Raw genomic sequence first — 13264 nt, 5'->3', positions numbered from 1 at the left:
ACAAGTATTAACAGCAAAATACACCAGGCTGAGGAAAGAATCTCAGAGCTTGAAGACTTGCTCTCCAAACTAACTCAGTCAGAGAAAAATAAAAAAGAATTTTAAAAAATGAACAAAACCTCTGAGAATGATGGGATTATGTAAAAAGATCAAATCTGTGACTCATTGGTATCCTTGAAATTGATGGGAAGAAAGCAGTCAACTTGGAAAACATGTATCAGGATATCTGTGAAAACTTCCCAACCTCTCTGGAGAGGTCAACATTCAAATTAAGGAAATGCAGAGAACCCCTGCAAGATACTACTACAGGAAGACCATCCCCAAGACACATAATCATCAGATTCTTCAAGGTTGAAATGAAAGAAAAAAAATGTTAAAGGCAGCTAGACAGAAGGGGCTGGTCACCTATAAAGGGAAACCCATCAGGCTAACAATGGACCTTTCAGCAGAAACCATATAATCTAGAAGAGATTGGGGGCCTATGTTCAGAATTGGTAAACAGAGAAATTTCCAATCAAGGATTTCATATTCAGCCAAACAAAGCTTCATAAGTGAAGGAGAAATCAGATCCTTTTCAGACAAGCAAATGCTGAGGGAATTTGTTACCACTGGACCTACCTTACAAGAAGTTTCTAAAGTAGTGCTAAATATGGAAAGGAAAGGCCATTACCAGCCACTACAATTTTCAAGGGGAATGCTTCCAGCTTTTGCCCATTCAGTATGATGTTGGCTGTGGGTTTGTCATAGATGGCTCTTATTATTTTGAAATATGTTCCTTTAATGCCTAGTTTGTTGAGGGTTTTTTAATATCAAGTGATGTTGAATTTTATCCAAATCCTTTTCTGCATCTATTGAGATAATTATACGGTTTTTGTTTTTAGTCCTGTTTATGTGATGAATCACATTTATTCTCACTGCATATTCTCACTTATAAATGGGAGCTAAACAATGAGAACTCATGGACACAAAGAGGACAATAGACACCATGGTATACTTGAGGGTGGAGTGTGGGAAGAGAGAGAGGATCAAAAAACTACCTGTCAGGTACTATGCTTATTATCTGGGTGATTAAATAATCTGTACACTAAGCCCCTGTGACACACAGTTTACCTATATAACACACCTGCACATATACCCCTGAACCTAAAATAAAAGTTAAAAAAAGAATTTAAATAATTCAAATTCTATTGTATGATCAAATCACTTTTATATTCCAAGTCTTCAAATATTTCAGGGTTTCCAGTTACATACATATATTTTGGATATAGTTTTTGAAAATGAAAGTGTCTAACATCAAATTTGCTAATAAGTTTATAGTTACATTCTACTCTACACAGCCTCCCTCAAATTATGTTTAATGTTAGTATAGCCAGTCTTCCCAGCACCATTTATTAAATAGGGAATCCCTTCCCCATTGCTTGTTTTTGTCAGGTTTGTCAAAGATCAGATGGTTGTAGATATGTGGTGTTATTTCTGAGGCCTCTGTTCTGTTCCATTGGTCTATATATCTGTTTTTGTACCAGTACCATGCTGTTTCAGTTATCACTAGTCATCAGAGAAATGCAAATCAAAACCACAATGAGATGCCATCTCACACCAGTTAGAATGGCGATTATTAAAAAGTCAGGAAACAACAGATGCTGGAGAGGATGTGGAGAAATAGGAACACTTTTACACTGTTGGTGGGAGTGTAAATTACTTTAACCATTGTGGAAGACAGTGTAGCCATTCCTCAAGGATCTAGAACTAGAAATACCATTTGACCCAGCGATCCCATTACTGGTTATATACTCAAAGGATTATAAATCATGCTACTATAAAGACACATGCACACGTATGTTTATTGCAGCACTATTCACAATAGCAAAGACTTGGAACCAACCCAAATGTCCATCAATGATAGACTGGATTAAGAAAACATGGCACATATACACCATGAAATACTATGAAGCCGTAAAAAAGCATGAGTTCATGTCCTTTGCAGGGACATGGATGAAGCTGGAAACCATCATTCTCAGTGAACTATCACAAGGACAGAAAAGCAAACACCACATGTTCTCACTCGTAGGTGGGAATTGAAGAATGAGAACACTTGGACACAGGAAGGGGAACATCACACACCGGGGCCTTTTGTGGGGTGGGGGGAGGAGGGAGGGATAGCATTAGGAGATATACCTAATATAAATGACAAGTTGATGTGTGCAGCAAACCAACATGGCACGTGAATACCTATGTAACAAACCTGCACGTTGTGCATATGTACCCTAGAACTTAAAGTATAATAATAATAAAAAAAATTAGTATAGTGATTTTATTTACTACTACTTTTAAAAACTACTGTCTAGATGTCAGTGTGTCCAAAATGTCTATTTCAGTCCTTTACTTGCCCTTTAAACTCCAGTTATTATTTTGAGATACGTCCCATCAGTACCTAATTTATTGAGAGTTTTTAGCATGAAGGTTGTTGAATTTTGTCAAAGACCTTTTCTGCATCTATTGAGATAATCATGTGGTTTTTGTCTTTGCTTCTGTTTATATGCTGGATTACATTTATTGATTTGCGTATGTTGAACCAGCCTTGCATCCCAGGGATGAAGCCCACTTGATCATGGTGGATAAGCTTTTTGATGTGCTGCTGGATTTGGTTTGCCAGTATTTTATTAAGGATTTTTGGATTGATGTTCATCAAGGATATTGGTCTAAAATTCTCTTTTTTGGTTGTATCTCTGCCAGGCTTTGGTATCAGGATGATGCTGGCCTCATAAAATGAGTTAGGGAGGATTCCCTCTTTTTCTATTGATTGGAATAGTTTCAGAAGGAATGGTACCAGCTCCTCTTTGTATCTCTGGTAGAATTCGGCTGTGAATCCATCTGGTCCTGGACTTTTTTTGGTTGGTAAGCTATTGATTATTGCCTCAATTTCAGAGCCTGTTATTGGTCTATACAGAGATTCAACTTCTTCCTGGTTTAGTCTTGGGAGGATGTATGTGTCGAGGAATTTATCCATTTCTTCTAGATTTTCTAGTTTCTTTGCATAGATGTGTTTATAGTATTCTCTGATGGTAGTTTGTATTTCTGTGGGATCAGTGGCGATATCCCCTTTATCATTTTTTATTGCATCTATTTGATTCTTCTCTCTTTTCTTCTTTATTAGTCTTGCTAGTGGTCTATCAATTTTGTTGACCTTTTCAAAAAACCAGCTCCTGGATTCATTAATTTTTTGAAGGGTTTTTTTTGTCTCTATTTCCTTCAGTTCTGCTCTGATTTTAGTTATTTCTTGCCTTCTGCCAGCTTTTGAATGTGTTTGCTCTTGCTTTTCTAGTTCTTTTAATTGAGATGTTAAGGTGTCAATTTTAGATCTTTCCTGCTTTCTCTTGTGGGCATTTAGTGCTATAAACTACCCTCTACACACTGCTTTGAATGTGTCCCAGAGATTCTGGTATGTTGTGTCTTTGTTCTCGTTGGTTTCAAAGAACATCTTTATTTCTGCTTTCATTTCATTATTTACCCAGTAGTCATTCAGGAGCATGTTGTTCAGTTTCCATGTAGTTGAGTGGTTTTGAGTGACTTTCTTAATCCTGAGTTCTAGTTTGATTACACTGTGGTCTAAGAGACAGTTTGTTATAATTTCTGTTCTTTTACATTTGCTGAGGAGTGCTTTGCTTCCAACTATGTGGTCAATTTTGGAATAGGTGTGGTGTGGTGCTGAAAAGAATGTATATTCTGTTGATTTGGGGTGGAGAGTTCTGTAGATGTCTATTAGGTCCACTTGGTGCAGAGCTGAGTTCAACTCCTGGATGTCCTTTCTAACTTTCTGTCTCATTGATCTGTCTAATGTTGATTGACAAACCCACAGCCAATATCATACTGAATGGGCAAAAACTGGAAGCATTCCCTTTGAAAACAGGCATAAGACAGGGATGCCCTCTCTCACCACTCATATTCAACATAGTGTTGGAAGTTCTGGCCAGGGCAATCAGGCAGGAGAAGGAAATAAAGGGTATTCAATTAGGAAAAGAGGAAGTCAAATTGTCCCTGTTTGCAGATAATATGATTGTATATCTAGAAAACCCCATCGTCTCAGCCCAAAATCTCCTTAAGCTGATAAGCAACTTCAGCAAAGTCTCAGGATACAAAATCAATGTACAAAAATAACAAGCATTCCTATACACCAATAACAGACAAACAGAGAGCCAAATCATGAGTGAACTCCCATTCACAATTGCTTCAAAGAGAATAAAATACCTAGGAATCCAACTTACAAGGGATGTGAAGGACCTCTTCAAGGAGAACTACAAACCACTGTTCAGTGAAATAAAAGACGATACAAACAAATGGAAGAACACTCCATGCTCATGGGTAGGAAAAATCAATATCGTGAAAATGGCCATACTGCCCAAGGTAATTTAGAGATTCAATGCCATCCCCATCAAGCTACCAATGACTTTCTTCACAGAATTGGAAAAAACTACTTTAAAGTTCATATGGAACCAAAAAACAGCCTGCATCACCAAATCGATCCTAAGCCAAAAGAACAAAGCTGGAGGCATCACGTTACCTGACTTCAAACTCTACTACAAGGCTACAGTAACCAAAACAGCATGGTACTGGTACCAAAACAGAGAGATAGACCAATGGAACAGAACAAAGCCCTCAGAAATAATGCTGCATATCTACAACTATCTCATCTTTGACAAACCTGAGAAAAACAAGCAATGGGGAAAGGATTCCCTATTTAATAAATGGTGGTAGGAAAACTGGCTAGCCATATGTAGAAAGCTGAAACTGGATCCCTTCCTTACACCTTATACAAAAATTAAAGACTTACATGTTAGACCTAAAACCATAAAAACCCTAGAAGAAAACCTAGGCAATACCATTGAGGACACAGGCATGGGCAAGGACTTCATGTCTAAAACACCAAAAGCAATGGCAACAAAAGCCAGAATTGACAAATGGGATCTAATTAAACTAAAGAGCTTCTGCACAGCAAAAGAAACTACCATCATAGTGAAAAGGCAACCTACAGAATGGGAGAAAATTTTTGCAAACTACTCATCTGACAAAGGGCTAATATCCAGAATCTACAATGAACTCAAACAAATTTACAAGAAAAAAACAAACAACCCCATCAAAAAGTGGGCAAAGGATATGAACAGACATTTCTCAAAAGAAAACATTTATGCAGCCAAAAAACACATGAAAAAATACTCATCATCACTGGCCATCAGAGAAATGCAAATCAAAACCACAATGAGATACCATCTCACACCAGTTAGAATGGCGATCATTAAAAAGTCAGAAAACAACAGGTGCTGGAGAGGATGTGGAGAAATAGGAACATTTTTACACTGTTGGTGGGACTGTAAACTAGTTCAACCATTGTGGAAGTCAGTGTGGCGATTCCTCAGGGATCTAGAACTAGAAATACCATTTGACCCAGTCATCCCATTCCTGGGTATATACCCAAAGGATTATAAATCATGCTGCTATAAAGACACATGCACATATGTTTATTGCAGCACTATTCACAATAGCAAAGACTTGGAACCAACCTAAATGTCCAACAACGATAGACTGGATTAAGAAAATGTGGCACATATACACCATGGAATACTATGCAGCCAAAAAAAAGGATGAGTTCATGCCCTTTGTAGGGACATGGATGAAACTGGAAACCATCATTCTCAGCAAACTATCGCAGGGACAAAAAAAACAGACATCGCATGTTCTCACTAATAGGTGGGAATTGAACAATGAGAACACATGGACACAGGAAGGGGAACATCACACACCCGGGACTGTTGTGGGGTGTGGGGAGGGGGGAGGGATAGCATTAGGAGATATACCTAATGCTAAATGATGAGTTATTGGGTGCAGCATACCAACATGGCACATGTATACATATGTAACAAACCTGAACATTGTGCACATGTACCCTAAAACTTAAGGTATAATAATAATTAAATTAAATTAAATTAGAAAATACACACAAAAAAACTCCAGTTATGAGTGTGCAAAGATCCACCAAACATGTCCACTTGAGTGTCTAAAGTCATCTAGGAATTAATATGTTGAAGAAGAAAGTATTGCTTTCCACCTTAAAACCTGCTTTTCCTCCAGTATTCTTCTGCTGTCAGTAAGTGGCACCACCAACCACTCAACTAAACAAGCCCCAAACCTAGGAGTCAGCCTTGGTTTCTCTTCTGTTTTCTCCCTTGTCTTCCCGATTCATCAGCAAATATTCTCAGTAGAACTTTTTGGGCCCATCTGAAATCCATCTATTTCTCAGTGTGTTCACCATTCTCATCCTAGCCCAAGCCATTGCCATCTCTCAAGAGGGTTCCTGCTACAATCTTCTAAGTCGTTCTAGTTTTGTCTTCTCTAATTTTGCTTTTAAACTTCTGGTTTTATCTCTCTAAAATCTGTTCTCCACACATATGCAAGAATGATCTTGTTATAACTTGCAGTAGTTAACATCACTGCCCTTTCAAAAACCTCCAATGGCTTCCCCTTACTTAGGATAAAATACTGTTTATCCTGGCCTACAACATCCTATATGATAAGACTGCTTTCTCATCTCTCTATCTCATTATAGGCTTCTCTCCACATTAGTCACTATTCTTTCACCACTCTGGGCTTCTTTTTGTCTCTGTAAAGGGGCAAAAGTTTCTACCCCAGTGCCTTTGCACTTGCTGAACTCTCAGACCTGTTCATCACCCACCTCTCCCAAGATATTCACATGATTGGCTCTTTATTCTCATTCAGGCTTTAGTTAAGGTGCTAATTTCTTAGAGTAATAATTATTGATTGTCTCATCTAGAGTAGCCCCTGTCTCTATCATTTTCTTTTTGTTTGATTCATGGCACTAGTTACTGTCTGATATTTTTTCTTTATTTATTTGATTATTGACTCTTTCCCCCACTAAAATGTGTGCTTTACAAGAACCATACCTATTTTATTTTCTATTGTATTCCTAGAGCATAAAATGGCTCCTGGTGCATAACAAAACCTTAAAGAGTCATGCCAACATTGTATTTTTATTGCAGTGAGTTTCATGCCTTACACTAAGCTCTCTCCTTAACATTCTCTCTTCAACATCCCATTTTTCCCAAGTACAACTGATGTAGCTATGTATAAGTTGAAGAAATGATTTCATTTTTAAGTTTTTATCAAAAAGGTTAAAATAAAATCCAAGACTAAAGTAATGTTAATAGATTCTGAAACACATCTGCTGCTAAACGAGTTAAACGTTTAAGAAAGAGCACATAAGAAATAAATCTCAATTTACTTAAAAGCAGCAGAAATAAAGTTTTCTTCCAAAATTTCTTAACAGGATGTGGCATTTTATTACCGGATTTTTAGCCAGTGGTTCTCCAGGCTCTTGAGGCTTAAATAGATGAAATGTACAGTTCTAGGTTTAAGAGGTACTTGCTCCTATGTTAGAAGTCACTGTAAGATAAGAAAAGAAGCCTTATTTTATAATTATCAGGTTTAAGCAGAACTGACAGCCTGGAAAGGTACAGTAAAATAGCTTCAGGACAATAGCAAATTTCAGTAAGTCATGCCAACCTATCATCTTTTATGAAATCCCATACTTTGAGTTAAGATCTTTCTTTCAGTATACTACCAAATAAAAGGTTAAAAAAATTAGAATCAACCAGCAAGGATGGAACAATCCAAGTGAGATACATCTTAGGTTTTTTTTAAACCCTGCTTCATGAAGACACAATTCTCTAGAAAATTGGGATCTATGTTATTAAACAAAAACATTAATTACATGGTTTTATATTTAGCAGAGCACTGTAGAGTTATTCAGAATGTTCTATGTTTCATGATTTTTCCTCTTACTGCCAAGTTGAATCTTTAATAAAACAAGTATAATGGAAATTAGGAGAGTATAGGAAATTTAGCATATAAGAATAAATTGAGCATAAGATTTTTTTTCCCAGGACATTAAACATTAAATATTAATAGATCAAGTTCAATAAGAAGTTGTATTGGTTCAGAAAGTAAAGAATAAAAATTCAGATTATGAATTTTTAGTGTTGACCTATAAATTCATATTGCATTTATTATAAGAGCATAAAAACTTTAGAAAGAAAATTATATAATATAGTGAAATATTTTCAAGAAAGGATAATTCCATATGTATTTTTGTATATAAATTATAGGTATTTAGTATACTAATGCTATAAACTACACAAATGCTTATAATTGATCTAGTATAATATTTTGTAATTTAACTTTGAGTGTCCAGAGTTATAGCATTAAATAACATTCAATTATCCAGTGGGAAAGGTATTTCCTTCAAATTCTTTCTCTCTTTAAACTCTATTATGGAACTTTGTAAACACACAGAAAAACAGAGACAGTAGAATTATAAACCAACATATATTAATCATTCAGTTTATGTTTAGATTGGGGTTCATTTTTTGTCTGTGGATGCCCAGTTGCTCTGCCACCATTCGTTGAAAAGGCTATTCTTTTTCTTTTGAATTCCTTTTGCAACTTTGTCAAAAATCAGTTGAACGTATTTGCTTTGGTCTATTTCTGGGTTCTCTACTGTATTCTATTTATATGTCTTCCCCTCTGCCAATATTGGAGTTTTGATAACTATAAGTATGTAATAAGTCTTGAAATCGGGTAAACTGATTTCTCTCATTTTATTCTGTTCTGTTTCAACATTGTTTTAGTTATTCTCATTCCTTTGCCTTTCCACATAAAATCTTGCTGGAGATACACCTGTATTATCTTATCCTCTTGACACCTGCAGGGTCTGTAGTGATATATACCCTGTCTCATTTCTAGTATTAGTAATATATGCCACCTCTCCTTTTTTTTTCTACTGTTATTTATTTATATTGTTATTTTAATTATTTGCTTCCTTTTCCTGGTCTTGGGTTTATTTTGCCCCCCTTTTTTTTTTAAGAGCCTTGCAGTGTGAAAGTTTAGATTACTGATTTAGGGCTCTAAAAATCTTTTCTAATGTAAGTAGTTTGTATTGTATGTTTCTTAGCACTGTGTGCTAAGAATACACAAAATGTGTTTTACACATTGTGATAATGTTGTGTTTTTATTTTCATTCAATTCAACGTATTTTTAAAATTTCTTTTGAGACTTTTTGAAAATCATAAATGTAGCATGCATAAGTGTTTTTTTAGTTTCCAAGTGTTTGGGGGAATTTTTATGTTACATTTCTGTTATTGAATTTCTAGTTTGGTTTCATTGAGTATTCTGTATAATTTCAATTCTTTTAAATTTGTTGAGTTTTGTTTTATGGCCTTGGATATGGCCTGTCTTTGTATGTGTTCATAGGAACTTGAAAAGTGTATGTATTCTGCTGTCATTTGGTGAAGAGTTCCATAATGTTGATTAGATTCTGTTGGTTGGTGATATTCTTGAGTTATTCTATATCCTTGCCCTTTTTCTTTCTAGTTGTTTCATCAGTTATTGGAAGGAGGTGTTAATGTCCCTAACAACAACTGTGGATTTGCCTTTCTCTCTTTTCAGTTCTACTGGTTTTTGCTTCAACTGGAAGTTTGTAGCTCTGTTTTTTGGTACGTACACATTTAGAACTGCTATGTCTTCTTGGATTAAACTCTTTGGCCTTACATAATGTCTCTTTCTGTCTTTGTTAATTTTCTTTACTCTGAAGTTTACTTTATCTCATTTTAATATTGCTACTCTTTCTTTCTTTTGATTACTGTTTGTATATCTTTTTCGATTCTTTTGCTTTTTTTACTATTATACTTTAAGTTTTAGGGTACATGTGCACAATGTGCAGGTTTGTTACATATGTATACATGTGCCATGTTCGTGTGCTGCACCCATTAACTCGTCATTTACATTAGGTATATCTCCTAATGCTATCCCTCCCTCCTCCCCCCACCCCACAAAAGGCCCCGGTGTGTGATGTTCCCCTTCCTGTGTCCAAGTGTTCTCATTCTTCAATTCCCACCTATGAGTGAGAACATGCGGTGTTTGGTTTTTTGTCCTTGCAATAGTTTGCTGAGAATGATGGTTTCCAGTTTCATCCATGTCCCTACAAAGGACATGAACTCATCATTTTTTATGGCTGCATAGTATTCCATGGTGTATATGTGCCACATTTTCTTAATCCAGTCTATCATTGATGGACATTTGGGTTGGTTCCAAGTCTTTGCTATTGTGAATAGTGCCGCAATAAACATACGTGTGCATGTGCCTTTATAGCAGCATGATTTATAATCCTTTGGGTATATACCCAGGAATAGGATGGCTGGGTCAAATGGTATTTCTAGTTCTAGATCCCTGAGGAATCACCACACTTCCTCAGGGATTGTGGAAGAATCACTGTCTTCCACAATGGTTGAACTAGTTCACAGTCTCACCAACGGTATAAAAGTGTTCCTATTTCTCCACATTCTCCCCAGTACCTGTTGTTTCTTGACTTTTTAATGATAGCCATTCTAACTGGTGTGAGATGGTATCTCATTGTGGTTTTGATTTGCATTTCTCTGATGGCCAGTGATGATGAGCATTTTTTCATGTGTCTTTTGGCTACATAAATGTCTTCTTTTGAGAAGTATCTGTTCATATCCTTTGCCCACTTTTTGATGGGATTGTTTGTTTTTTTCTTGTAAATTTGTTTGAGTTCTTTGTAGATTCTGGATATTAGCTTTTTGTCAGATGAGTCGATTTTAGACCAATATCCCTGATGAACATCAATGCAAAAATTCTCAATAAAATACCGGAAAATCGAATCCAGCAGCACATCAAAAGGCTTATCCACTATGATCAAGTGGGCTTCATCCCTGGGATGCAAGGTTGGCTCAACATACGCAAATCAATAAACGTAGTCCAGCATATAAACAGAACCAAAGACAAAAACCACATGATTATCTCAATAGATGCAGAAAAGGCCTTTGACAAAATTCAACAGCCCTTCATGCTAAAAACTCTCAGTAAATTAGGTATTGATGGGACATATCTCAAAATAATAAGAGCTATTTATGACAAACCCACAGCCAATATCATACTGAATGGGCAAAAACTGGAAGCATTCCCTTTGAAAACTGGCACAAGACAGGGATGCCCTCTCTCACCATTCCTATTCAACACAGTGTTGGAAGTTCTGGCCAGGGCAATCAGGCAGGAGAAAGAAATAAAGGGTATTCAATTAGGAAAATAGGAAGTTAAATTGTCCCTGTTTGCAGATGATATGATTGTATATCTAGAAAACCCCATCATCTCAGCCCAAAATCTCCTTAAGCTGATAAGCAACTTCAGCAAAGTCTCAGGATACAAAATCAATGTACAAAAATAACAAGCATTCCTATACACCAATAACAGACAAACAGAGAGCCAAATCATGAGTGAACTCCCATTCACAATTGCTTCAAAGAGAATAAAATAACTAGGAATCCAAGCTACAAGGGATGTGAAGGACCTCTTCAAGGAGAACTACAAACCACTGCTCAATGAAATAAAAGAGTACACAAACAAATGGAAGAACATTCCATGCTCATGGGTAGGAAGAATCAATATCGTGAAAATGGCCATACTGCCCAAGGTAATTTATAGATTCAATGCCATCCCCATCAAGCTACCAATGACTTTCTTCACAGAACTGGAAAAAACTGCTTTAAAGATTCTTTTACTTTCAATATGCCTACATTTTTATAGCTGAAGTGAATTCCTTTTAGATAGCATATTGTTGGGTAATGTATTTTAATCTGTTCTTCCAATCTCTTTCTTGTAATTGGTGTATTTAGACCATTTACATTTAATGTTACTATTCATCTGTTAAAGCCTGCCATTTTATTTCTTGTTTTCTGTTCATTCTGTGTATTGTTTCTCTGACTCCCTCTGTTTATTGTTTCTCTTCTTCCTTTTTCCTGCCTTCCTGTGGATTACTGAAACATCTTTTTAAATTTCATTTTGATTTACACTAATGCTTTTAAGTGTACATCTTTGTATGGCTTTTTTAGAGGTTCCTTCAGGCATTTATTTACGCACAACTTACCAAATCTACTAGTGTCAATGTTTTACCATTTCAAGTAAAGTACAGAAAACTTACCTCCTTCTTCTTTTCTTTTATATCCCCAGTTTATAATATTATTTTAAACATTTCTTTTAAATACACTTACAACTACATCAGACAATTATTATTTTCACCATCAAACATAATTTAGAAAACTGAAGAATGGAAGGAAACTGTATTATATTTGCCCATAACCTGACTGTACTGGGTTTCCACTGATACAACTCCAGCAGGAGGGGTGCCTCATTACTGCTGAGTGTGGATGGAAGTCCAGGCTCCCAAGGTGATCTTCCATATTCTCCCAGGGCCATTGTTACTGCCCAAAGGCATGAAAGTCCTGGCTCCCTACTCAACCTTCTCTGACACCACCCAGGTTGGATTTGGAGGTGAGAGTGGGGGAGTAGTTAGGGTTCTCCATTACAGCCTGGTGAATTTGGAAGTCTAGGTTTCCCACTTGACCTTTGCTGGCACAGATGGAAGTAGGGCCACAGTTGTTTTGACTGTGGTGTTTGACTGGCATAGACTAGCTATATTCTTAAAGTTTCCTTGCCAGGTTGTTCTTTTCTTGGTCCTTTGTCTAGAAAAAGAAGGCTTTTGTTGGAATTTACTCTGTCTGCCCTCATTGGTATTTCCAGATTGCTGGCTTTTCCATCTCCATGTCTGAGATGTATGAGGCAAAAAGAAATCTCAGGGAACACACCACTGTGTCTATTCATCAGTGCCAAGGTCCCCGGCCAATCTGCCTTTTTCTCCTCCTTTCGGAGTCGTCTTATGTGTGTTTTATATATAATTTCTAGGGTTTTTAGTTGTACTTAGCAGGAGAAACAATGAAAATTATGTCTACTCCATCTTCCCTCTGTGCTGTTTTTCACTTTCCCACCTCTTGCCTTTTTCTCATTTACTTATTGAAGAGAGGAGGGGTTTTGGTTTTTGTTTGTTTTAAAGAATTTCCAACATTCTGGATTGGATGGTTGTATTCTATCACTTAATACATTATTCTATCTCCTATGTTACTACAATCTGCTCATTAGAACTAGAGACTTGATTTACTTCAGGTTTAATTCTTTAGAAGATTATTTTATGGAAAGTGTTGTAGACATCTTCACACTAGGAGATGCGAAACATTTAGTCATTTCACTCCTAGGGAGTTTAAGGTTTACAAGAGTTAAAGATTTGTTTTCTTATTCGTTGCATAGTTTCCCATCAACTTTCTCTGATGGTTTTTGTATTCAGTTTTAT

General features: G+C 36.3%; 1 protein-coding gene and 1 long non-coding RNA gene across 2 annotated transcripts in view; one reads left to right on the top strand and one right to left on the bottom strand.

The window, feature by feature from the left end:
* SYNPR (synaptoporin) overlaps positions 1-13264 on the top strand; it is a 340575-nt gene that overhangs the window by 95587 nt on the left and 231724 nt on the right. The gene's annotated exons all lie outside the window — the stretch shown is intronic.
* LOC129058563 (uncharacterized) overlaps positions 1-13264 on the bottom strand; it is an 86355-nt gene that overhangs the window by 68220 nt on the left and 4871 nt on the right. The window contains exon 2 of the long non-coding RNA XR_008523733.2: positions 7355-7452. This is a non-coding gene — a long non-coding RNA (uncharacterized LOC129058563). The remainder of the gene's footprint in view (positions 1-7354; positions 7453-13264) is intronic.

The sequence above is a fragment of the Pongo abelii genome, chromosome 2 (assembly GCF_028885655.2).
Source record: "Pongo abelii isolate AG06213 chromosome 2, NHGRI_mPonAbe1-v2.0_pri, whole genome shotgun sequence".
Taxonomy (NCBI): domain Eukaryota; kingdom Metazoa; phylum Chordata; class Mammalia; order Primates; family Hominidae; genus Pongo; species Pongo abelii.
This window is presented reverse-complemented; position numbering and strand designations above follow the sequence as displayed.